At 37.3% G+C, this 27,442-nt stretch overlaps 1 long non-coding RNA gene across 1 annotated transcript in view; it reads left to right on the top strand.

Moving 5' to 3' along the window:
- Positions 1-27,127, top strand: part of LOC129651445 (uncharacterized) — a 44,591-nt gene extending 17,464 nt beyond the window's left edge. The window contains exons 2-3 of the long non-coding RNA XR_008714145.1: positions 18,913-19,091; positions 26,813-27,127. This is a non-coding gene — a long non-coding RNA (uncharacterized LOC129651445). The remainder of the gene's footprint in view (positions 1-18,912; positions 19,092-26,812) is intronic.
- The last annotated feature ends 315 nt before the right edge of the window (positions 27,128-27,442 follow it).

Here is a 27,442-nt window from a genome sequence, read left to right as displayed (position 1 = left end):
GTCAGTAGTTAATTCCAGATCTTTAATCCTAGAAGACACAGATCATTGTTTCTTTCCGAAAACATCTTACTCACTTGGCTCTGAGGACCCCATATTCTTCTTTGCCTCCTGCTTACAGTCTATTTCTTCCCAGCCTCTTTTTCTGATTTTCCCTCATCTCTCCAATTTCCTAGTGATGGACTGGCTCAAAGTTCAGCCCTTGGACCTCTTGTCTCCTTTATCTGCACACATTTTTGTGACAATTTTTCTACCACTTATGACTTACCACTATGCTGATAACCTCCAAAATTTAATCTGCAGCATGAAACTTCCCCAACCTATACTGTTATATTTAATTCCCCTCCTAGCATCTCCACTTGGATGCCTAACCAGAGATTTTACATCTACCACATACAAAACAAATCTTGCTCTAAAAACAAATTTATGTTTCTAGGGGTTCACAAGAAAACCCTTGGTTCATCATTGAATCTGTTAAGAGACAAATTCAAATGGTCCTAGAGACTCATTTCCTTCCAACTTTTGATAGTAGCTTAACAGACAACTAGGTCACTAGGATTGATGCAGTCTGATGTTATTCCTGGCATGTAAAGCTGTTCCCAGGTCCTTAATTTGCAGACCTCAGCACTTTTCAGACACACTGTCTAGCATTGTTCCTGGTCAGGAAGTTCATTGATATATTCCTTGTTACCTAGAGAAACTCTGCATGCCCTACCTCTCTTAGGTTAATCTATAAATACGTAGTAAGCTATGAGGCTGAGGACCCTTCCCACTTTCAGAACTCTCAGGTTTATATCCAGCCTGTTCACTAAGGCAGGCCCTTTCTCCTGGGACTTTGATGCATACAGAACATCTATACTAAGCCCATGCTGTGAAATAATGAGAGTTCAGGATACAATGAGTGGTCTGCTAATTTTCTGCTTCTAAGGCCATCTCCCATAAGCTCTGTTATAACTGCAGCACGTGGGACAAATTCCTCATAGCAATGGCCCCTAAGACCTGACTTGATCCATATCTCCCTGAGTTCTAGGATCTCACTTCCTGGTACGTAACTCTTTGTTCATTGTATTAGTTTATTATAATCTGCCATAATTATTATTAAAGCACCACAGACCAGGTGGCTTACACAACAGAAGTTTGTTTTCTCACAGCTCTCATGTCTAACAGTCTGAGATCAAGAGATCAATAGGGATTACGTCTTCTTAGGCCTCTCCTTGGGAGATGACTGTCTTCTAGTGTCTTCACACAGCCTTCTTTCTGTGTGTGTGCTAAACTACTCTTCACACAAAAAGGCCACATTGGATCAGGGCCCACCCTAATGATTTCATTTTAACTTAAAAACTTCTTTAAAAAATATATCTCCAAACACAATCACTTTCTGGGATATGATTCATATGATTCATATGATTTTGAAGTCTGTCTGTTCTAATTAGAGTATAAACTCCATTAGGACCTTTATTAACTGTTGAATCTCCAGAGTTCAGAGTAGTGCCTGGCACATAGTTGGCATCCAGTAAATATTTGTGGAAAATTGAAGTCATCAGGGTCTGAATTAGTTGATTTCTGAGTATGGCTTCAGTTCAGTCGTTCAGTCATGTCTGACTCTTTGTGACCCCATGGAAGGTAGCACACGAGGCTTCCCCATCCATCAGCAACTCATGGAGCTTGCTCAAACTCATGTCCCTTGAGTCAGTGATGCCATCCAACCATCTCATCCTCTGTCATCTTCTTCTGCCCTCAATAGTTCCCAGCATCAAGGCAGTTCTTCACATCAGGTGACCAAAGTATTGGAGCTTCAGCATCAGCATCAGTCCATCAAATGAATATGAAGGACTGATTTCCTTTACGATGAACTGGTTGGATCTCTTTGCAGTCCAAGGGACTCTCAAGAGTCTTCTCCAACACCACAGTTCAATTCTTCAGCATCAATTCTTCAGCAGTCAGCTTTATAGTCCAATTCTCACATCCATATATGACTACTGGAAAAACCATAGTTTTGACTAGACAGAACTTTGTTGGCAAAGTGATATCTCTGCTTTTTAAAATGCTGTCTAGGTTGGTCATAGCTTTTCTTCCAAGGAGCAAGCATCTTTTAATTTCATGGCTGCAGACACCATTTGCAGTGATTTTGCAAGACAAGAAAATAAAACCTATCACTGTTTCCATTGTTTCCCCATCTATTGCCATGAAGTGATGGGACTGGATGCCATGATCTTAGTTTTTGTAATATTGAGTTTTAAGTCAGCTTTTTCACCCTCCTCTTTCACTTTCATCAAGAGGGTCTTTAGTTCCTCTTCACTTTCTTCCATCAGTTCACTTCAGTTCAGTTGCTCAGTCATGTCTGACTCTTTGCGACCCCATGAATTGCAGCACACCAGGCCTCCCTGTCCATCACCAACTCCTGGAGTTCACCCAAACCCATGTCCATCGAGTCAGTGATGCCATCCAGCCATCTCATCCTCTGTTGTCCCCTTTTCCTCCTGCCTCCAATCCCTCCCAGCATCAGAGTCTTTTCCAATGAGTCAACTCTTCGCATGAGGTGGCCAAAGTATTGGAGTTTCAGCTTCAGCATCATTCCTTCCAATGAACATCCAGGACTGATCTCCTTCAGAATGGACTGGTTGGATCTCCTTGAAGTCCAAGGGACTCTCAAGAGTCTTCTCCAATACCACAGTTCAAAAGCATTAATTCTTCAGCACTCAGCTTTCTTTACAGTCCAACTCCCACATCCATACATGACCACTGGAAAAACCATAGCCTTGACTAGACGGACCTTTGTTGGCAAAGTAATGTCTCTGCTTTTTAATACGCTATCTAGGTTGGACATAACTTTCCTTCCAAGTGGTAAGCGTATTTTAATTTCATGGCTGCAGTCACCATGTGTAGTGATTTTGGAGCCCCCAAAAATAAAATCTGACACTGTTTCCCCATCTATTTCCCATGAAGTCATGGGACCAGATGCCATGATCTTCGTTTTCTGAATGTTGAGCTTTAAGCCAACTTTCTGCCATAGAGAGTGCATTAAGAGTATGGCTTAGATGTGCAAAAAGCTGTTCATTGCTCATTTCCAAATATAATTAAAAATAAGTTATTAATAATAATATGAATTCATTTAGATGTACAATAGTATTAATAACCAGAAAATTCATTTAATGTTAAAAAATAAAAAGTATAGAATATGAAAAAAAAATTATGATAAATGGGTACTTCCAAGAGATTTTCTCTTTTGAAGCAATCTTACTCTATGGGATTCTATAAGGTTAAGCATAAACTCATTTTATTATTTTCTAATCTTAAAAAAACCTTTTATTTCAAGATGAATAGATTAAAAAAGTGAAAGTGTAGTCACTCAGTCATGTTCAACTTTTTGTGACCCCATGGACTATAGCCCACCAGGCTCCTCTCTCCAGGGAATTCTCCAGGCAAGAATACTAGAGTGGGTGGCCATGCTCTTCTACTGGGGATCTTCCCGACCCAGGGATCAAACCCTTGTCTCTGGCATTGTGGCAGATTACCATCTGAGCCACCAGGGAAGACCTGGATAGATATGACTAAATGTAAAACTGAAAACAAAGATGTCTTTGCAAATGAGAAAGTGCTGTTGCCCAGGCAGCAAAGCAGGTGTGAAAATCTCCTGAATGGAGTCCCTGAAATCACCTGTCTACTGGAGCAGGCGAGAAGGGGCTGCTGGAACAAAGCCCAGAGTTTTGCCACAGGCAAATGCAGAGGCACTTTTCCCTGTTGATTTTTGCTTCTGCCTTATGCCTCTTGGAAACAGAGAGTGGTTGTTAATACATTAGAAAGACTGGGAGCTACAAAGAGGAGAAGGAGGAGCTGAAGCACTACTTAGTAAATACTTTAAAGAGCCCCAGGGACTGTGGGAAGTGCCTGGAGTGAGACTGTTTACCAAACAAAGCTTATATCATCACATTTCATATTTTGCTCAGCTCCATCTATATGAGCTACATAAAAATTCATTCAACTATGGCTTTCCCTTGCTTCATTGGCTTTAATTAAACTTTCTTTGTGCTTAGGGAAATTAGCAAACTCTTTGCAGTTGAGGGGAGAAAAGCATGAGTTTCTCACATGGGTAGATTTTTCCCTTTAACTCACACAGCTCAAATGTCTATCATATTCAGTGATTCTAATGGCTACAGCACAGTACCAAAATCCATTAGCAGAGTCTGCTCACTGTGCCTGTGGAATGCAATTGCCATGTAACTCTAGTGTGCATGATTGATAACCCCAGAGAAGGAGGTCACTGGATTCTGGCTCTTATCAGAGATCTGTCACTCAGTAAAATGGCCCCACAACACTGAGTATGAGAAAAGGATTCCCTTGTTGGACCAATGCAGGCAGTGGCCTGTGCATTTCCTAAAGTTTCCAATTTACAATACTCCATTTCACGTGCAAATGACTGGCTGGTGTTGGAGGTCTGAACCTAGAATAAACTACCTGTCACTCATTACAAAGAGGTAAACTTATCTGCTAAATTGTTGGGTATGAAAAATTAATTCTTTCGTGGCAGTAGTATGCAATATTTCAGTTAGGAGCTAAGGAGAACCTGAGAGTGAAAAGAAAACAAAACACTTGTTCTTTGCAGAGACAAGGGTTTGATTTTGCTTCACTTAAGGAGAAAACAAAATACTAGTAAAAAGTGATTAAGGCATTGATTCTAGACCAGAAATCTGAAACTTCAGAGACCTCAATTATATTTGAGGCTAAAAAATTATTTGGTGACATGTGCTCTTAAGTTAAAGCCACAAAAACTACAAATTGCCTACCTGCAGCAAAACAGACTTGCCTACAGTCACAGAAGACCATGACCTATAATATAAAATTCCAAAGCTTTAAGAAAAGATAGCTATCCATTAACTACTTCCCTTACCTACTTACCACTTCTTAGATTCCTTGAATAATTTAATCCACTCATTATAGTCTTTCTTTGTGTTAGTCTCCTCTTCCTGTAATATTTCAATGCTTTCTTGCTTTTGCATGTGCTTCTCCTGATAGAAATTTTCCCAAACTGTCTTTTGTAGATTGGGGACTTCAGATAAGCCTTGTTGTATATTCATGTGACATTGCTATTGCTAGCACTTAGCAATGAGTCAAACAGTCTTAGGGTGGGTCCTAGTTTTGATTAATGAGCCATCTTGGAGTTTCATGGAGTAATACCTAAAAGCTGCTGGGCTCAAGGTTTAAGTCCTAATATTCCAGTATGAGTTATCTATATGCCTTGTCTATGCATTTGTCTTCCTAACATTTGACATGTTTGCTTCCTTATATCTGGATTCATGTTTCTGAGAAGGTGGTGTATTTCCAATTTTTGAAACAGTTGTATCAAAAATGTCTGCCTTCACCTCTTCTCAAGGCTCTGGAAAGAGACAGGCATGCAATTTTGAGGTGAGTAGAAAGTGCTGTCTCCAAGGAAATAATTCTTTGCCTAAGACATACGCACAAGAGTTCAGTTCAGTTCAGTCACTCAGTCGTGTCTGACTCTTTGCAACCCCATGGACTGCAGCACTCCAGGCTTCCCTGTTCATCACCAACTCCCAGAGTTTACCCAAACTCATGGCCATCGAGTCAATGATGCCATCCAACAGTCTCATCCTCTGTCACCCCTTCTCCTCCCACTGTCAATTTTTCCCAGCATCAGGGTCTTTTCCAATGAGTCAACTCTTGGCATCTGGTGGCCAAAGTATTGGAGTTTCAGCTTCAACATCAGCCCTTCCAATGAACACTCAGGACTGATCTCCTTTAGGATGGACTGGTTGGATCTCCTTGCAGTCCAAGGGACTCTCAAGAATAGAAAGAGTAGAAAATGCTGTCTCCAAGGAAATGATTCATTGCCTAAGACATACACACAGAGAAGTGAAGGCAAACAGAAGTATTATAAGACATATTTCAAGAGAATCTAATCCCAACATTCCCATGCCTTAATGGAACATCTCTTTATCCTTCATACCCTACTTTGCTTAATAAACATTTACATTTATTTTAAGTCACAACCTAAATATTATGTTCTCAAAATAGTATTCTCTGAACCCTGAGTCAAGAATAGAATCACACACTGTATCCTTTGACATCATCCTAATTCCCCCCCCCTTTATAGTTTTTCCCTCAATTGCAGATGTGGATTTTCAACACTTCAGATGTGAAAAACCTTCCTGTTTTGTTTACTGACATATTCTTGCACCTATCACAATGACTTCCCTATAATAAACAAATATTGTTTGTTGAATGAATAAACAAACAGATTAAATTACAAATATTTCATAGATGGGGGAACACATGGATATTCAAAATAACAATATCAACTCCCCTTAGAATAGATTCTGATAGGAAAAAATTACTATCTCTAAGGGTGGAAAACAAAGACCACTTGGGTTGTGGCTAGACTGTCTTACCTATATCAATATCTGCCAACAAATCATTTTTCCTCCAAGACTATTTACTTATTAGTTAGCTAGACTTGTTATAAAAATGGCATAATCAATGCACATGGAAGTTCTATGCATTATACTGTATCAGTTATTATGAGGATGCTTCCTTATTCTTACTACTGGCTCTCAATCCCTCAAAGTTTTGAGGTCTAAGTGATTAACTCCAAAGACTAGTTACTGTAAGCAAAAAACAATAGAGGGCTACAAGGTGAGAGTTAGCTGTCCTCTCTAGTTGTCTGAAATTAATATTTTAGAGTCCATCGTCAACTACAGGGAGCTCTGTGTGTCATGGCTGAGGAGGGAAGATGTCATTGAAAATGATTAAAGTTTATGCCATAAGGAAAAGAGTTTTGAAACACTTAAGACATTGAAAGTTTGAAGTCAAAACTTTTTTTTTTTTTTTAAGAAAATCTTGAATCCAAAGTTACGCAGATAATTAAAAAAAAAAAAAAGGCAGAGAGCAATTCACTGATAGGCAGTCAGAAAGCAATCAACCTTTAAAGCATTTCTGTTGTGCTACAACAAAGTTTTCTGAGGTCCTAGTGTTCCAGTGTCATTGTTAAAATGATAGGTACCCTGACCTAGGCTGCATGAGGCTGAATTAGTCTTTTTTCACAATAACTCAAAACTTACACATTAACTCCCTAAATTTGAGACTTCCCAAGATCAAATATTAGCATGAAGAACTAACAAGAATGAAAAATGTCTTCTAATATTTTTCTTCACATCTCATAGAATTAAGCATCCAGTTCTTACTTATTTAATGCCAGTTCTCAGGATGTGGCCACCTCATCCATTTCTGTGTCATTAAAACAGCAGTTGAAATTACATAGAATAGGTCAGATCTAACTGACAGAGTGAGTGAAAGTCGTTCAGTGATGTCCAACTCTTTGTGACCCCATGGACTATATAGTCCATGGAATTCTCCAGGCCAGAACACTAGAGTGGGTAGCCTTTCCCTTCTCCAGAGGATCTTCCCAGCCCAGGGATCGAACCCAGATCTCCCGAGAAAAGTATAATATAATGGTTAATAGAGCAAGTTTACATTAGAATTTGGACCACAGCTTAAGTAACTGGTATACATAAATGCTTAGGGGAGAGCTGCACTCAATTTTAAACCAGATGTGGAATCATCATGGAAGTGACTTTGTTCAGCAATGGAAGGGTTCCCCAAGCCAGGAAAACACAATGTGAAAAAACAGGCATGAATACTTTCAATTATTGTGTATTTTTGGAGAAGGAAATGGCACCCCACTCCAGTACTTTTGCCTGGAAAATCCCATGGACAGAGGAGCCTGGTAGGCTGCAGTCCATGGGGTCACTAGAGTCGGAAATGACTGAGAGACTTCACTTTCACTTTTCACTTTCATGCATTGGAGAAGGAAATGGCAACCCACTCCAGTGTTCTTGCCTGGAGAATCCCAGGGACGGGGGAGCCTGGTGGGCTGCCGTCTATGAGGTCGCACAGAGTCAGACACGACTGAAGCGACTTAGCAGCAGCAGCAGCATTGTGTATTTTTACCTGTGTCAATAGTTCTGTATGAAGTAGTAGAAGAGTTCTGGGGGTGAGGAAATGGGGCAGATGAAAAAATGTTGAGTCTAGAAGGCACAGAATTGTATAATAGAGATTATATTTTATAAGTAGCCACCTAAAAGGATTAACAAAGAATCAAATAATGAATGAAAGCTCTTTAAAAAGCAAGAGAATGTGAGAGTATTATTATTATTCATTGTATGAAATCTATCTATTCTCCAGGGGGTTGCAAAGAGTCAGACACTATTGAGTGACCAAGCACAGCACATGGTAATGTTATTATAAATATGCATGTCAGGAAGCAACAGTTAGAACTGGACATGGAACAACAGACTGGTTCCAAATAGGAAAAGGAGTATGTCAAGGCTGTATATTGTCACCCTGCTTATTTAACTTCTATGCAGAGTACAGCATCAGAAATGCTGGGCTGGAAGAACCACAAACTGGAATCAAGATTGCCGGGAGAAATATCAATAACCTCAGATATGCAGATGACACCACCCTTATGGCAGAAAGTGAAGAGGAACTCAAAATCCTCTTGATGAAAGTGAAAGAAGAGAGTGAATAAGTTGGCTTAAAGCTCAACATTCAGAAAACGAAGATCATGGCATCTGGTCCCATCACTTCATGGGAAATAGATGGGGAAACAGTGGAAACAGTGTCAGACTTTAATTTTTGGGGGCTCCAAAATCACTGCAGATGGTGAATGCAGCCATGAAATTAAAAGATGCTTACTCCTTGGAAGGAAAGTTATGACCAACCTAGATAGCATATTGAAAAGCAGAGACATTACTTTGCCAACAAAGTTCCATCTAGTCAAGGCCATGGTTTTTCCAGTGGTCATGTATGGATGTGAGAGTTGGACTGTGAAGAAAGCTGAGAGCCTAAGAATTGATGCTTTTGAACTGTGGTGTTGGAGAAGACTCTTGAGAGTCCCTTGGACTGCAAGGAGATCCAACCAGTCCATTCTGAAGGAGATCAGCCCTGGGATTTCTTTGGAAGGAATGATGCTAAAGCTGAAATTCCAGTACTTTGGCCACCTCATGTGAAGAATTGACTCATTGGAGAAGACTCTGATGCTGGGAGGGATTGGGGGCAGGAGGAGAAGGGGACGACAGAGGATGAGATGGCTGGATGGCATCACTGACTCGATAGACCTGAGTCTGAGTGAACTCTGGGAGTTGGTGATGGACAGGGAAGCCTGGCGTGCTGCGATTTACGGGGTCGCAAAGAGTCGGACATGACTAAGTGACTGGACTGAACTGAACTGAACTGAACTGAACTGATGGTATATGTAAATGTTTAGCTACGTATTTCAGGGGACTTTTAACTTTTAGAGAATTACCAAGGTGGGGTGGAGACATTTATTTTCTATTGCAAACAAAAAAAGATTGCTTCTTATGGGACTATATATTAAAAAGAGATAACTAACAACTAACAAAAGAGCTTCCAGGCTGAGGCTCTATATTAGGCATAGGTTTGAAAGAGTCCTGATCTAGAATAACATTCTATTATCAAATAGAGTCATAATTTTGAAGTGCGACTCACAGCTTCTTTTTTAGCATTACCCAGGCATTAGACATGAAACAGATCAAGGTGGGTGGAGAGAATACTCCAGCCCATTCATCATCAACTGCTACTAAGCTCTCCACTTTTTCCAGATTGTTCTTGTGGAGTACTCATCTGTTGTACTGATCCTGAAAAGATACTATCCACGTGGTACTAACTTGTGAAATAACACTTAATAGTACTCAAATTTTCTATTTTCTGTTTGTGTATTTTATCTCAGTAGGAAAATTCAATGCCAGTATTCAAAATGTTATTGTTTTAAATGGTGTGAGCAGATCTGAAAGATACATTCTTTCTGTGATTCCTGCCTTTGTTTTTCTAAACAAACAAAAAGAATAGTTTAGTCCAGAAGAGAATAATTCAGAGAAACTTAAGCTTTTTGATGGGTGAAAAAGATATATTGAACATTTATGATGTTAGCCCCAAGACACTAAAGGTGATTCCAAATTCTGAGGTATTTTGTTGGAGGAAGAAAAAGTATTCTTTTGTATATAAAAAACTTTATGGATACTAAAAAAATATACAATCTCATTTACTCTTCACCTCAAAACTGTAAGATAAATGGCATCATCCTCATTTTGATATTGAAATAATTTAGGCTTAGAGGAATTAAATAAATTAAATTAAATTAATTCCAAGCTAGTTATGTGACAAAGATGAAATTTCATCTCAGGCTTGACCTCTTCAAATCCCATGTCCTTAGCTACCTCTTCAAATTCCATGTCCTTAGCTATTAGATTAAACAGTAATAATGAAAAAACTAAGTAAGCAAAGCATCCTACCTCTGATGAATCTGGTGCTTTATGTTAATGCAGGAATCAAAGCTGTCTATATCTAACATTATGTAGCTTGTGGGAAAAAAAATTTCAAATAGGTAGTTGAGTCATTTACCAGAGTTAGATCTACCTAGAGTTAGATTTTACCTAGACTTACTTAGAATTAGATTTTGTGTGTGTTTGCTTAGTTGGTCAGTCATGTCCGACTCTTTGCCACCCCATGGACTGCAGGCTATCAGACTTCTCCATCCATGGGAATTCTTCCATCAAGAACACCCACTGGAGTGGGTTGCCATGCCCTCCTCCAGGGGATCTTCCCAACCCAGAGAACAAACCCAGGTCTCCTGCAATGCAGACAGATTCTTTACTGACTGAGCCATAAGAATTACCTAGAATTAGATCTTAACTAGTAATATTTATATTTGTTTGAAATGCTACTGATTCTTAGAAAAACAGGTCTATCCATAACTGTGAACAAAAATATCTCAAAGCCAAACAAATTGTATACGAGTTATTCACATTTTCCATTATACATGGCACTCTCTGTCTTTATTAGCAAAACAAATTCCAAATTCAACTTACAAGTGTGGTTTTTAGAGTCAGGCCTAAAAATCTTTCTCATAAAATTCATAGTTTTATTTCAGAGATAACTAAGTTATTAAACTACCTATTTATCAAAATAAAAATGCTTATGTTTCTCTTTATGTATAATAATTCTTTTTCTAGGAATTAGAGTTCATTACAAAACAAAATGTATACATAATATTTAAACACATATGGAGAGATGTTTATCAAAGCATTGTTTAAACAACCAAAGACAAAAAGTAATGTAAAAATTCACCTTTAGGGAATGGTTGAAACCATTTTTTATTCAATAAATATTTCTCATGCTTTACTATGTACCAAGTATTATTGTGAGACCTGAAGATATAGCACTGAAAAGAGATAATATTCTATAAATAATGGTACATCCCTATAATGGCAAACAATGCATTCATTAAAGAATGTTAGTCTTTCTGTGCTGGTGGTCTGAACATTGTTTAGTGAAAGGAATCAAGAACAATTTTTATAATCATCTATCTGTGATATTAAAGGTATGTGGGAGGGTATGGGTGTGGCTATATGTGAATATGTCAGTGTGGGTTTTTCTGTTTGTTTTAGGTTGGCCAAAGCTGGGGAGAGTGCTCCTCTTTCTGTGTTAAACTTTATTTTGATGATGAAATCACAATGAGAAGAATATTTCAGGACACTAAGCAATAGAATATATTCAAAGGATTTCATGAAACTTTTATTTTCTTTCAAATGCATAGAAAAAGTAGATTTTATCAATTTTACTTCTTGGCTTCTTCCTATTGATGGGAAGAATAATCAACTATTTAATTGTTTTTGGGCTTTTACTTTTGTATTCATTCCTTGATGGCACATGACAGAACTGGTACCCATAGCTTATAACTAAGTCACCAGAGGATTTGACTGCATCTGATTTCAGCACAATGGAGATAGGTAATGCAGGTAGTTGTCCTGTCAATATCCTGGATTTCCCACTGATTGGAGGAGGTGGCCTCATGCAAAATTCAATCACACCCCTATTCTAAATTCCATTATGACTTCCTCTTGTTTAGTTCTATATTCAAAAGAATGTGTTTGGTTCTATTTAGTAAGATGTAAATACAAAAAAGGAGCAAGGAAGTAAAATTCTTAAGACGATAAAACACAAACAAACCTCAGGGTTTGAAGATGCACTTCAATTATTCTTCCTCATACCATTTTACAGATGATTTAGAGGAAAGTGTCCAGCAAACTTATTTGGCATATCTTGTTTAAGAGAAATGATCATACTCTATCTCCCTCTCATCTTTGTCTACAGAAGGAAGCATCATTGTTTGGCTGTTTGGCAGTAAGACAATTATAGGTTTTTAGCTCCATTTGGGAATTTTTCTGAGACTTTTCAGTGTATGTATGTGTGTGTTTCTTTATTTTATGTGTAATGTTTCCAGTAGTTGCTTCTGAGAAGTGGGACTAAGGATTCAGGATTTTGTTTGGAAAGGAGACTACATTTTTACAATCAACTTTTTATTTTGGAATAATGTCAAATCACAAAAAAGTGGCAAAGATAATATAAAGTTTTCATATAACATTTATTCAGCTTCCCCTATATTTCCTTTTTTTTTTTTTTTAACTGGGGGAAAATGTACATAACACAAAATTGCCATTTATATCATTTCTGAGTATACAATTCAAATTCAATGGAATTAAATGCACTCAGAGTGTTTGCGTAGTTGTCACTACCATACATCTCCATAATTCTTTTTATCTTGTAAATTTGAAACTCTTTAGTAACTAAACAATAGTTCTCCATTCCTTCATCTCCCTAGTCCCTGGCAAACACCATTATATTTTCTGTCTCTGTGAATGTGATTATTCTAGGTACTTCATATAAGTGGAATCATACAGCATTGTCTTTTTTTGACTGACATTTCACTTATATAATGTGTCCAAGATTCATTCATATTGTTACATAAGTCAGAACATACTTTCTTTTTAAGGCTGAATAATATTTTGTCATATTTATATGTCTCATTCTGCTCCATTTATCCTTTGATGGACAATTTTATATTACCACCACCAGATCACAAGGATTCTAATTTCTCCACCTCCTTGCCACACTCTTTACTTCCTGTTTTTTGATTGGCCCTTATCTTTCAATACCATAGTACATTTATCACAATAAAGAAACCAACATCAATACACTACTATTAACTAGAATTCATTTTACTCAAATTTCACTATTTTTTTCCACTAATGTCCTTTTACTATGAGGTGTCATTTTTACTTCATACTTTTTTGCAATGATTCAGATTGTTAATCTTGTATTTCAGTTTTCTAAAGCTAAATGTTAAAATGTGTAAATCTCCAGTTTATGACTACTTTCCATGGTTCAAAATCTGTTCAATATTTATTTATCAAGCACCTAAAATATGGCTAAGCCACTAGAGAAATTGAGAAGAGATAGGTAGAAAGGAAAATACAACCCATTCCCTTAATTTCCTTTCAGTGCATATTTTAAAATTAAATAGTTTTAAAACAAATATTTGACTTGGAATATCAATAACCTCAGATACACAGATGGCACCACCTTTATGGCAGAAAGTGAAGAAGAACTAAAGACACTCTTGATGAAAGAGAAACAGGAGAGTGAAAAAGCTGGCTTAAAACTCAACATTCAAAAAACTAAGATCATGGCATCCAGTCCCATCACTTCATGGCAAATAGTTGGGGAAACAGTGGAAACAGTGACAGATTTTATTTTCTTAGGCTCTAAAATCACAGCAGATGGTGACTGCAGCCATGAAATTAAAAGACTCTTACTCCTTGGGAGAAAAATTATGACTTAGACAGCATATTAAAAAGCAGAGACATTACTTTGCCAACAAAGTTCTGTCTAGTCAAAGCTATGGTTTTTCCAGTAGTCATGAATGAATATGAGAGTTGAATCATAAAGAAAGTTGAGTGCCAAAGAACTGATGCTTTTGAAGTGTGGTTTTGGAGAAGACTCTTGAGAGTCCCTTGGATTGCAAGGAGATCAAAGCAATCCATCCTAAAGGAAATTAATCATTTGAAGGACTGATGCTGAAACTGAAGCTTCAATACTTTGGCCACTTAATGTGAAGAACTGACTCTTTGGAAAAGATCCTGATTATGGAAAGATTAAAGGCAGGAGGAGAAGGGAACAGCAGAGGATGAGATGATTGGATGGCATCACCAACTTGATGGACATGTGTTTGAGCAAGCTCTGGGAATTGGTGATAGACAGGGAAGCCTGGAGTGCTACAGTCCACGGGGTTGCAAAGAGTGAGATATGACCGAATGACTGAATGGAACTGTAAGTAAGTCATAATGAGAAAGAACTGAATTATAAAAATTACTAAAATTTAAGTTATAATGTTAAAGGACATTCATACTTCATATTCCAGCCACTTTGCAAAGCACTTCACATGATTTACATGCATTATCTCATAGTCCAAAATAACTGCTAACAAATAGCAGTTATTTTTTCTGCTAAAATTATTTCTACTTACCTATGAAAACCTGAGGAACCAAAGAATTGGATGACATGTATAAAGAAAAACTATATGTAACAAAGATAGAATTTGAACTTCTTCTCATTTGTTAAACATCTTATTGAAGTATAATTGATTTACAATATTTTAATTTTTGCTTTACAGCAAAGAGATTCAGATATACAAATATTCTATTTCATATCATTTTTCATTATGGTTTGGGCTTCCCTGGTGGCTCAGCTGGTAAAGAATCTGCCTGCAATGTGGGACACCTGGATTCAAACCCTGGGTTGGGAAGATCCACTAGAGAAGGAAACAGTTACCCACTCCAGTATTCTGGCCTGAAGAATTCCATGGATTGTGTAGTCCATGGGGTCATAAAGAGTTGGACAGGACTGACTTTCACTTTCACTTCTATTATGGTTTATTAAAGGATATTGAGTAGAGTTCCCTGTGCTGTACAGCAGGACTTTGTTGTTTATCTGTTCTGTGTATAACAGTTTACATCTGCTAATCCCACACTCCCAATTCATCCTTCTCTCTTTGGGAACCACTACTCTTGAACCCCTTTCTTTATGATTCCAAAGTCTCTATTGTTTTGCACTCTGCCTTGTGGTTTCTGTTAATGACTTACACTTGACCATCAGTCAAGGTCAAATAAGCTGACTGTTATTTCTGAACTCAAGATAACTGACAGGTCAGGTAAATTAAGGCAAGAAGATAACAGCAAATAAAAAAGGAGATCCACCAAAAGGAAATCCAATACACATTAATTATGCACATTTTGCATACTCTCTAGTGGCCACTTTAAATCACCATGTGCTCAAGACATTTGAAATATAAAGCATACTTAACTTCAGTGTCCCTTCGTGTGTTTGTAGCTCATAGCTGGAACTGCATTCCACTGTGATTTGTTCCCATTTTCATTAAATCTTGGGCTTTAAAAGATTTTATTTCTTCCTCCTGTAGGTTCACCCATAAAATATGTTGAAGAATCATATCTTCTCTTGAGGCCATTTTTTCCAAGTACTGTATATTTCAAAGTGATAGCCCAGAGGTGGAAGAGAGATTAAGTGGAGGAAGGCACATTGAGAGGGAGGTTGCAATTGCAGTTAAGGAATAAAGCAGGGAGCGATTTGAGGAGGAAATAGCTTCTTGGCTTAAAGTGTCATCTTCTCTTAATACAGGTGAGGGTTGGTACTTTTCACCAGAGTTGTATTTTCATGAAACTTTGCAGTATTTATCCACAGGTATTTAAAGTATGAAAAGTAAAGACTCAGCTAGAAAGTTTGAAAGCTTATTGAAATTCAGACTTCTCTAGAAGTGTAGCTTTTTCTAGATGGAGGGTACATTTAAGATTGGTTTTTATTTAGTTTACGTTAATTCACTATTCTGACCCTGGAGAGAATGTTACAGCAGTTAATTATGAGATTAGTGAAAGTGAAAGCCGTTTAGTTGTGTCCAACTCTTTGCGACCCCATGGATTATACAATCCATGGAATTCTCCAAGCCAGAACACGGGAGTGGGTAGCCTTTTCCTTTCCCTTCTCCAGGGGATCTTCCCAACCCAGGGATCGAATCCAGGTCTCCCAGTTGTGGACAGATTCTTTACCTGCTGAACCACAAGGGAAGCCCAAGAATACTGGAGTGGGTAGCCTATCCCTTCTCCAGGGGATCTTCCCGACCCAGGGATGAAACAGGGGTCTCCTAAATTACAGGCAGATTCGCTAGCAACTCAGCTATCAGGGAAGCCCACTTTAAGGTGGTATAAAAGCCTTGAGTACAATTATGGCTATTTTACTAAGGAGGCAAGTAAAAAATCTAGAATAATCAAATGCCAATGCTTAACAGTAGCATTAAAACAGAAATATGTCTTCTAAATCTTACTACTGCAGATAATCTCTATTATTTGCAGAAAAAGTTTAGAAAAAAACTATCCAAAGAAAGATTTGAGATTCCTTGAGGTATAAGTGATCGTTTAAGTAGGTATAACTAAGATGAATAAAATTCCTATCTTCATTGTATGTTAAGCTGCTCAAAGGCAAGGAACATGTCCCCCTTTTTCATATATCAGTCATTTACCTTGAGGCCTTCAATAGTGTTCTTCCTCTCTGAACCCATTTTTCTGTGATATAATACCTACCATAGCAAATAATGGAGTTATTAATTTATATCATTACGTAGCGAAATGATGCAAGACTTTAAATTCAAAATACTTAGCTTCTGCTATTTAGCAGTTATTCAGTAATGTATGATTTCTGAAAAGCAATTACAATACAGAGTGGTGATGACATAAGAGAACTTTAAAAATTATCAGCTGATATATAATGTTTTTGGGCTTCCCCGGTGGCTCAGCGATAAAGAATCTGCCTGCAATGCAGGAGATGCAGGTTCTATCCCTGGGTCCAGAAGATCCCCTGGAGGAGAACATGGCAACCCACTCCAGTATTCTTGTCTGGAAAATCCCCATGGACAAAGGAGCCTGGCCGGCTACAGTCCATAGGGTTGGAAAGAGTTGAACACAACTGAAGCGACTTAGCATGCGTGCATACATATAATGTTTTGTTAGGGATAGTCTAATATATAGTTAAATAACTTAGCTAACCCTTTGCTGTCTGATTATTTGTATTATGTCTACTCAGAATTAGAGTTTCCCAGGTGGCCCTAGTAAAGAATCCCCCGCCAATGCAGGAGCCATAAGAGATACAGGTTCAATCCCCTTAGGGAGGGCATGGTAATCCACTCCAGTTTTTGCCTGAAGAATCCCATGGACAGAGGAGCCTGGCAGACTACAGTCCATAGGATCGCAAAGAGTCAGACACAACTGAAGCAATTTAGCATGCATGTTACCTAGAATAAGGATATAATTATTGTGTAACAGTTTAAATCAGAGTATAGCCTGTGTCATTTATCAAACATTATTCTGGTGAGAAAAGAGATAAAAGTTTCAATGCAAACACATGGCACAGAATTTCCTCATTAGTAAGAAGGCTGTTTTATAGTAATAGATCAGATTTAATCTTGTTTTCAGGTTAAAAGCTGTAATAAAACTTTAATTGCTTTTCTTCCAAGATAAGCTTTACATAAGGTAATCTATCCCTGAAAACTTTAAATGGTACATAATGATAGTTGGCAGTTCATTCACTTTACTATGCATAATTATCTATTCTGTCCCTGGCCTTTGCAAGACAGGTCATTGTTTTGGATTCGATTATCCCAGATGCAGACCTGAAGTTAAGGACTTGGGTGCTAGTGATTTATAAAGTAAATGCTCCTAGAAGAAGGATTAGAGTGGTAAGGATGGATGAGAAGCAGGTTTTAAAGGGAGGTAAGCCAAGAAAGGGTGAAATTTCAGAGAAAGTTTCAGTCTCAGCTTGATCCCACAAGGAGCTATATCCCAGAATATGTTGTCCCCTGGAGGCAAGGGAACAACAGGCTGTGGTGCTGGAGTGTAGCTTGGAGACTGACTCTGTGGCAGGAGGAGAAGGAGCAAGAGAATGGTCATGCCCCAGGTCAGAGTGAATCCCTGGAACTGGCCGCCAAGTGAGGGTCCTTGGCTTTGAGAAGAAGGAAATGAAAGGTAAGCCAAGGTAAAGTGAAAGTGGGTTTATTGAAAGACAGATGCACTTTTCTAAAACCAAAGTGCAGGCCTTCTTGAAGGATAAGAACACCCCCAAGGTATGGGGTTGGTTAGTTTTTATGCGCTTGGTAATTTCATACTCTAATGAGTGAGAGGGATATTATATATTTGGGGAAAAGGGTGGGGGTTTTCAGAAATTGGACCATGACTCATTTTTGTCCTTTTTGGTCATCCTTGGAACTGTCATGGCATGAGGTATAGTGATTTTTAGTATTATAAATCACTGCAGATGGTGATTGCAGCCATGAAATTAAAAGATGCTTATTCTTTGGAAGGAAAGTTGTGACAGAATATTGAGACACAGAGATATTACTTTGTCAACAAAGGGCCATCTAGGCAAGGCTATGGCTTTTCCAGTAGTCATGTATGGATGTGAGAGTTGGACTATAAAGAAAGCTAAGGACCAAAGAATTGATGCTTTTGAACTGTGGTGTTGGAGAAGACTCTTGAGAGTCCCTTGGACTGCAGGGAGATCCAACAAATCCATCCTAAAGGAGATCAGTCCTGGGTGTTCACTGGAAGAACTGATGTTGAAGCTGAAACTCCAATACTTTGGCCACCTGATGCGAAGAGCTGACTCATTGGAAAAGATCCTGATGCCGGGAAAGATTGCGGGCAGGAGGAGAAGGGGACAACAGAAGATGAGATGGTTGGATGGCATCACCAATTCAATGGACATGGGTTTGGGTGGACTCTGGGAGTTGGTGATGGGCAGGGAGGCCTGGTGTGCTGCAGTTCATGGGGTCGCAAAGAGTTGGACACGACTGAGCGACTGAACTGAACCTATAGCGCTAGATAGGCATAATAGTCTGGTCATACTTGGGACCAAATATGGGAATTAAAAAGCCAAATGAAACTAAAGCAAACTTAAATCTTCTGTCTCTTTCCCCAGCATCTCTGTCTCTTTGTAAAGAAACCCTCTTTTTGCTGCTCATCCGCTATTTGGACACCAAGCAACTAGTCTCCTTCTTAAGTCTTCATGAACTGTCACTTCCAAGAAAATGCTGACTGCCTGAAGACTTCTGGGTCTCTTAGTTCAAGGTCTTGGAAGAGGAAATCTGACTGGGTCAGGTAGCAATCTCAGTTTCCATATGCTTTGGCTGGGGAGGAGGGAGCTAGTGTAACAAAATATGGCTTGAAAGAACCCACCGGTTCACCTGAGGCTTGAATGTGGCAACTCTCAGAGAATTAAAAAAGGCAAGTTCATGTTGATGTATGGCAAAACCAATACAATATTGTAAAGTAAGAAATAAATAAATAAATAAAAAAGGCTGGGCACGTATCTCCAAAGTACATCTATTTTACTACAAAACACAATTACCCCACATTTGAAAGAATGTGTAAAAAGTGGCAATTAAATGCTATTCTTTAAAATATATTTATTATATGGACTTGGAAGGGAAAAAAAAAGCAGATTATGAGGTCTATTTACTGGTATTTTAATGATCTGCTGTTATACATAAAATCAATAAAGTATGGAAATACAGAAATGCATAAACTAACACCTTTGACAGATGCCTTAAGAGTAAGATTATCTTTAAATAACTGAGTTTTATACACACTTAGTCGCACTGTAAATTGTATAGTCTCTCAGAAAGTAATTTGATAATAGGCATAAGACTATAAAAATGTTCATGTCCATTGACCTAGTAATTTCACTTAAGAGAAGCTATCATAAAGAGTTCAAAATATAGGGGAAAAGCTTTATGCACCATGAGTTTATTGCAGAAGTATTTACAGAGAAAATAGAAAATAAACCAAATATGCTTCCAAAGGGGAATAATTAAATAAATTGCTGAAATATTTTTAACCCATTAAAGTTCTGGTTATGAAGAGCATGAAATTCCATAGAAAAAGGTTCATGTACTAAGTGAAACAGCAGAATGCAATACTGTTCTCAGGTAAGAATGGGGGTAAAACTACATAGGGAAAAAATACTCTAAGACACTAATCATGTTTGGCTCAAAGTGATGAAATTATAATTTTTTTTCCTCTATTTCCTGAGTTGCTTCCAATATGTTTATGTTATTTTTATATACTGAAAAATAGTTTAAAATTGCTAAAGCATTATTACCACATTGTCCAATAGATATAGTTTGTATTCTCTGGAGCTCTTTCTTAACATTCTTCAGTGGCCTACCAGCTCTCTTGAAACCTATTACTTTTTGAAAGGATTTCATGAGTTAAAGACTGTATCTCTAAGTACTTGGAAACTTCTGAGAGGAAAATAGAAAAAACAGCTTAAATAACTACTGTGGAGAGCTTCAGAAGGGTCTGGAAAAGTGGCTGTTAAAAAAAAAAAATTGTTTACTGGAAGTGTAGTGAACCTATAAATCCTCAGAAATATCTGAAACTGTCAGTTACAAAGCACCAATGATGATAGAAGGATCTACGGAATTCAGTATGTCTTATGAAGCATCCTGGAAAGCTGCACGAGGGATGGTAATTAGCAAACACTCAAGTAACCATCAGCAATGTAGATATTCTTTTTAAAATAACTGTTACTCTGATTTTCATGCCTGTTTATGGGAGGCTGGAGTATTATAAAACCACACAGAAGTAAAAAAAAGAAAAAAACTGCATTTCTTATGCTCGGAATAAGTAAACAGTGGTTTTCTTATTGAAATTGTTTTGAGAAAACAGTGCTATGACTCTACAGCATGAAAGGAGAACTAAATTATTATGACATCATCGTGAGTTGTAAGTTGTAAGGCAACAATATTTCCAAATTATGTTCTGCAGAACACCAGTCCCAAGAGATGCTCCTTTAATGAAAGCAGTTAAGGCTTGAAATGTATGTTGAATACATGTCCTCTTTATCAACCAGTATATTCCTAAATTTTTCCACAGTAAAGACAGCTATTTTATTAGCATTTTCCCAGCTTAACTGCTCATGATATCTCCTTCTCTGCCATATTATAACTGTTGTCATTAAGTAAAAGCAGTTTCCAGTAAAATATAGTTTGGCAAATGCTGTGTGATGTTGACAGATTTCATAGACTACTAGATCTAAGTTCAAATTCAGTTTCTATCACACAGTAGCTTCAGAAATATAAGTGAGTTACTTGAACTGTTTTATTGACCCAAAATCTTTAAATGGTTTTGACTCAGCTAACATATAGTGAGAAACATGCAAGACTCTATTAGGAATAAAAATCTTTTACATCTGGTAATTTCTGAGATTTTGCACCTACTCACTTCTGTAGAAGATATCCATTTTTTATCCTAGCTCTAGCTTCTCTTGGTCCACACACCAATATTTATTATTGGCCTTCCTTGTTTTTGCTACTGACTTTGATACACATTTTCAGGTCTGTTTAGGGACCACAAATTCTGGGCATAGGGCTAAGGCAGAGCACTTCAGAATGTCCACACATTGCACCACTGAGCAACAGTGGAGCAGCTAGAACCAGCAAAACCAGCTCCCTCCTTCTTGCAGTTACCTCTAGGTCCCTCTATGGAGAAATTCTAACATCCCGCTCAATGTACTGCAAGAATTCTAGAGGAATCCAATCTAAAATTAAAGAGCAGGTATTGAAGGGTAAATTTGGATGTGAGAGATGATAAATAATAACTGGCTCTATAGTGACATCTCACTCTGGTTTTAATTTGTATTTATTAATGACTAATGATGGTGAACAATTTTTCTTTTGTCAACTCTATCTTCTTTGGTGAAGTGTCTGTTCAAATCTTTTGTACCCTCTGTTTTTAATTGATTTGTCCTCATTATTTAGTAGTAAGAATTCCTTATGTTGTCTGTATGTATTCTTTTACTGAATACATATTTTGCAAATACTTTGTCCTATATGTGGTTTGTATTTTAGTTCTAACTGCACCTTTTGAAGAACTTCTTAAAATGTTTGATGAATTTTAATTTTAATGTATTTATAATATATTTTTTAAATTTTGATGAATTTATTTCTTTGTTTTTGCCAAACTAAAACCACTGTTACTTTTTTTATATTGTCTTCCAGAAATGTTATAGTTTAAACACTTACATGTAAGTCTATAATCCATTTCAAGTTAATTTGTGTATGTGGTGTAAGGTAAAGTCAAGGTTTGCAGTTTGCATAAAAGACAGTGAAGACAATTCCATGATAAAAGTGAAAGCAGATTCAAGGATGATAGTTACACAAAAGCTAATCTATCCAGTTTGTAGCAAGGGTTTCCAGGAGTCCAGGAATAATATCTCCAAAGAGGAAGTAACAGAATCACTGATGTATTTGGCTATGATGAGATAAGCTTTACATTTTTGATAAATAATTCAAGAGAATTAATGATAGGGCCATAGAAAACTAAGCAACAAAAAAAGTAATTATTAACCCTAGAAAATACAAAAAGATTTACAGGAAGAATTATATAATCTTAGTAATGTGACACAACTGTGCATAATATGTTTTTAGAGAAGTAAAACTGTAAAATGTCATAGAAATATATTGGGGAAATGGATAAAAGGAAATGCCTCTGTGTGGGTCAGAGTATGTAATGCTTGTGTGTGAATGCAAAATCCTTCCTTCTTTGGGAGACTGGCAAGATACCTATCTATAATAGAAAAGAAAATCAAGGAACAATATTATGAATATATTATAGAAAATGTAGACATAAATGGTCAAAACAATAGTTAAAAGAAGAAACTGGCTGCTAGGGAATGAGCAGAAATTGGGTCTTGGCAGGGAAAGAAAGTGCCATTTTGAAAATATCTATCTGAACTTTTAAGCTATGTATAAGAATAAATTTAATACAGGGAAAATTTTAAAGAAGCTTATGAGGAAATATAAATAACGTATAAAAAGTGGCTTCTCTATTTGAAACTTTCAAAAAAATTGTTTCACAAAAAAACTTAGTAAAAAGGGAGATTCTTTACATATTTTTCTATAAATGGAAGAAAATCTCAATAGATCAAATAACAAACCAAATAAACAACCAAAATAATAAACTACTAATAACAAAATTGACTGGAAGATAAAGCACTTTGTTTAACCCAGGTCCTAACATCCCGGCTTGACATAGACTGTATAAGACCATGGTAAAATTCTGAGATTTACTCCCTGTGTTCATACATAATAAGCCTAAAGAATTTGCAGCCTTCAGAAGATTACCAAAATATTAATTATTATTTCACTATAACAGTATAAATATTGATCTATCAAGAAATCTAATATAGGAAATAACTTTTTGTTGTTATCAGTGACAAGAAATTTTTACTTCCTATAAATTTTTACATCCAAAAATTTTCCCCTATTTGAAAATATATAATGGTAACTTCTGGTAAACTTAGAAGCATTTAGCCCTAATTTCAAAGAAAATATTGTACTTCATAGAGAATTAATTATATGTGAACAAAGATATATATTTTTAATGTTGTACTCTTTAAAGCACTTAATAAGATATTTGAATTTACATTTGAAAGCTAGATAGTTTCACTGAAATGTATAACATCAAAGTACTGAACAGATTAGAGGGTACAGATTCCTTCTATCATTGTTCAAGCTACAGTAATCCCATAGTAACCAAGGGATTGTTAGGAAAAAATAAAATTTCAGCATTTTCACATGTGCAAATCACTTCTGAAACTGTATGATAATGCTAATGCTAAAATCCATTTACATATTTTTGATTTTTAGAATATTGGAAATGTGTCTACTTAATAAAAACAAGAAATTAGTATTAATTTTTTGAAATTTTTTAAAGTTTCTAATATTTTTCATTTTCTGGAAAAGAGGTGACATTATTAAAATAGTTGAAAAACTGGATATTGAGAATCAACTTAGTCACTTTGCTTCAAGGTATAGATACATGCTTAGGTCAGCAAATCAAGCAAAGTGGGAAAAATTTTCAAGTACTGCAAAATTAGTCCTAATGGAATGGTGGAATATTATGGAGGACTCAAGTTTGTTCTCATGCCCTGGCTATCTAGTGAGTCACTAATAATCATAACAACAACAATAACAGCAATAGGCATTCTTTACTCTAAAACTGCACCCATAAAATGATGAAGATTTTCTAGCTTATCCCTGTGATCCAGCCACTGGTTTCAATTGGTTAACCTAGTTTTCATGAAGAACTAGACAAAGCATGGCACCTGATTAATTTATAAGCTGTTGGCCAGACACTGCAGCTGCTGCTGCTAAGTCGCTTCAGTCGTGTCCGACTCTGTGCGACCCCATAGACGGCAGCCCACCAGGCTCCCCCGTCCCGGGGATTCTCCAGGCAAGAACACTTGAGTGGGTAGAAAAAAGCCATTACAGGTGGCCTTTGCATCAGGCTCTTGAATGTAGTCAGCTTTGGTTAAGATAAGAGGTTTAGAGTATAATAAACATGGTGACCTACAGGCAAAGAAGGAAGAAAGCAATATGGTGGCCACAATGGATTTCTCAAACAAGAGCATTTAGTGAGCAGGTATATTTTTACCCTGCCCAGTAAAAAAATTCTACATCCTTTAAAATTCAGTTGAAATGCTGAAAATTCTTATGATCTTTTCTTGATCTCTATTAAGAATTAATGGTTAATCTGTGAATGTGCCTAGCATATTTTTTATGATTTCATATATTGGCAACTTCAGTTTTGTTCATTATGGCTTATTATTTATGTTGTAAAGAATGGAGTCAGATGCTCCAAAGAAAAAATCCCAGGCCTTCATCAAGTTGTCTCAGTTTGCTTCCTGGTTATCTTTTATCTGTTCTCTTCTTATCAACTGAGAATATGTTCATCCAAGTTACCATCATATCTTTTCTCATTTCAATAAGTCTCCTAACATACTGCTTACTTTATAATCTGTTATCTCACCTATAAAGAAAAACTTAGTTTTTTTTTTTTTTTCCTTCTTATATAGGGAAAAACTTATTTTCCCTACTGTGTGTTTCCTTCTTTACTCATATAAAACACATTTCTGGTCACCAAGTCAGCATTTTTTTTTTTTTTCTTACACTGGACAATGCCCTGTGATACCAACTGAGTCCTCTAAATTGTAACTCAATTTTAACACTATTTACCTGGAGATAGTGTCAGATCTCACAGATAAGTGCTCAGTCCCACAAGACTGCTCCCACTATACTTCACATGTCAATTGCAAGTAGCAGGTTTCCCACAATTGTTTGATTTGCCTACAAATCAGAGGTCACCATGTTTCTCTCCTAGGGTTTGATTAATTTGTTAGAGTAGCTCAGGGAAACACTTACTTATGTGTATCAGTTTATCAAAGGACATGATAAAGGATACATATGATCAGTCAGATAAGCTCTGGGAGGGCCCTAAGGACAAGACTTCTGTCACCATAGAATTGGGGTGTGTCACTTCCAGAGTCTAGGTTAAAGCAGAGACATTACTTTGTCAACAAAGTTCCATCTAGTCAAGGCTATGGTTTTTCCAGTACTCATGTATGGATGTGAGGATTGGACTATAAAGAAGGCTGAGCGCAGAAGAACTGATGCTTCTGAACTGTGGTATTGGAGAAGACTCTTGAGAGTCCCTTGGACTGCAAGGAGATCCAGCCAGTCCATCCTAAAGGAAATCAGTCCTGGATGTTCATTGGAAGGACTGATGTTGGAGCTGAAACTCCAATATTTTGGCAACCTGATATGAAAAGCTGACTAATTTGAAAAGACCCCAGTGTTGGGAAATATTGAAGTCAGGAGGAGAAGGGGGCAATAAAGGATGAGATGGCTGGATGGCATCACCGACTCAATGGACATGAGTTTGGATAAACTCCGGGAGTTGGTGATGGACAGGGAGGCCTGGTGTGCTGCAGTTCATGGGGTCGCAAAGAGTTGGACAAGACTGAGTGACTGAAATGTAACTGGAACTTCCAAAATAGATGTGTTCATGAGATTAGAAACTTTCACACTTCGGACTGCTAGGATTTTATACAGACTTCTTCATGTAAGCTTAACTGATTCAGTTTCTAGCCTCTCTCTTCTCTCTTGAGGTTGAGCACTAGAACTGAAAATTCCAAGCTTCTAATCATGGCTTCTTGTCCTACATACAGTTTTCTCAGGAGGCAGATAAGACAGTTTGGTATTCCCATCTCTTTAAGAGTTTTCCGGAGTTTGTTGTGAGCCACACAGTCAAAGACTTTGGCATAGTCAATAAAGCAGATGTAATGTTTTTTCTGGAACTCTCTTGCTTTTTTGATGATCCACCAGATGTTTGCAATTTGATATCTGGACCATCTGCCTTTTCTAAATCCAGCTTGAACATCTGAAAGTTCATGGTTCATATAATGCTGAAGCCTAACTTGGAGAATTTTGAGCATTATTTTGCTAGTGTGACATGAGTGCAATTGTGTAGTAGTTTAAACATTTTTTGACATTGCCTTTCTTTGGGATTGGAATGAAAACTGACCTTTTCCAGTCCTGTGGCCACTGCTGAATTTTCCAATTTGTTGGCATACTGAGTGTACCACTTTCACAGAAACATTTTTTAGGATTTGAAATAGCTCAGCTGTAATTCCATCACTGACACTAGCTTTGTTCACAGTGATGCTTCCTAAGGCCCACTTGACTTTGCATTCCAGGATGTCTGGCTCTAGGTGAGTCATCACACCATCATGGTTATGTGGGTCATTAAGATCTTCTTTGTATAGTTCCTCTGTGTATTCTTGCCATGTCTTCTTAATATCTTCTGCTTCTGTTAGGTATATACAGTTTCTGTCCTTTGTGGCCTCCTTAGAAATCTGTATGTAGGTCAAGAAGCAACACTTAGAACTGGACATGGGACAATGAACTGGTTCCAAATTGGGAAAGGAGTACGGTAAGGCTGTTTATTGTCACCTTGTTTATTTAACTTATTTGCAGAGTGAATTATGTGAAATGCCAGACTGGATGAAGCACAACCTGGAATCAAGATTTCAGGGAAAAATATCAATAATGTAAAACATGCAGATGACACCATCCTTATGGCAGAAAGTGAAGAGGAATCAAAGAACTTCTTGATGAAAGTGAAAGAGGAGAGTGAAAAAGCTGGCTTACAGCTCCACATTCAAAAAACTAAGATCTTGGCATCTGGGCCCATCACTTCATGGCAAACAGATGGAGAAACAATGGAAACAGTACAGACTTTATATTCTTGGGCTCCAAAATCACTGCAGATAGTGACTGCAAACATGAAATTAAAAGATGTTTGTTCTTTGGAAGAAAAGCTATGACAAACCTTGACAGCATATTAAAAAGCAGAGACATTACTTTGCCAACAAAGGTCCTTCTAGTCAAAGCTGTGGTTTTTCCTGTCATCATGTATGGATGTGAGACTTGGACCATAAAGAAAACTGAGTGCTGAAGAAATGATGCATTTGAACTGTGGTGTTGGATAAACCTCTTGGAAGTCCCTTGGACTACAAAGAGATCAAACTAGTCAATCCTAAAGGAAATCAATCCTGAATATTCATTGGAAGGACTGATGCTAAAGTTCCAATACTTTGGCCACCT

The sequence above is a fragment of the Bubalus kerabau genome, chromosome 4 (assembly GCF_029407905.1).
Source record: "Bubalus kerabau isolate K-KA32 ecotype Philippines breed swamp buffalo chromosome 4, PCC_UOA_SB_1v2, whole genome shotgun sequence".
NCBI lineage: Eukaryota > Metazoa > Chordata > Mammalia > Artiodactyla > Bovidae > Bubalus > Bubalus kerabau.
Note: the sequence above shows the minus strand (reverse complement) of the source record. Positions and strands in the feature narration are given on the sequence as shown.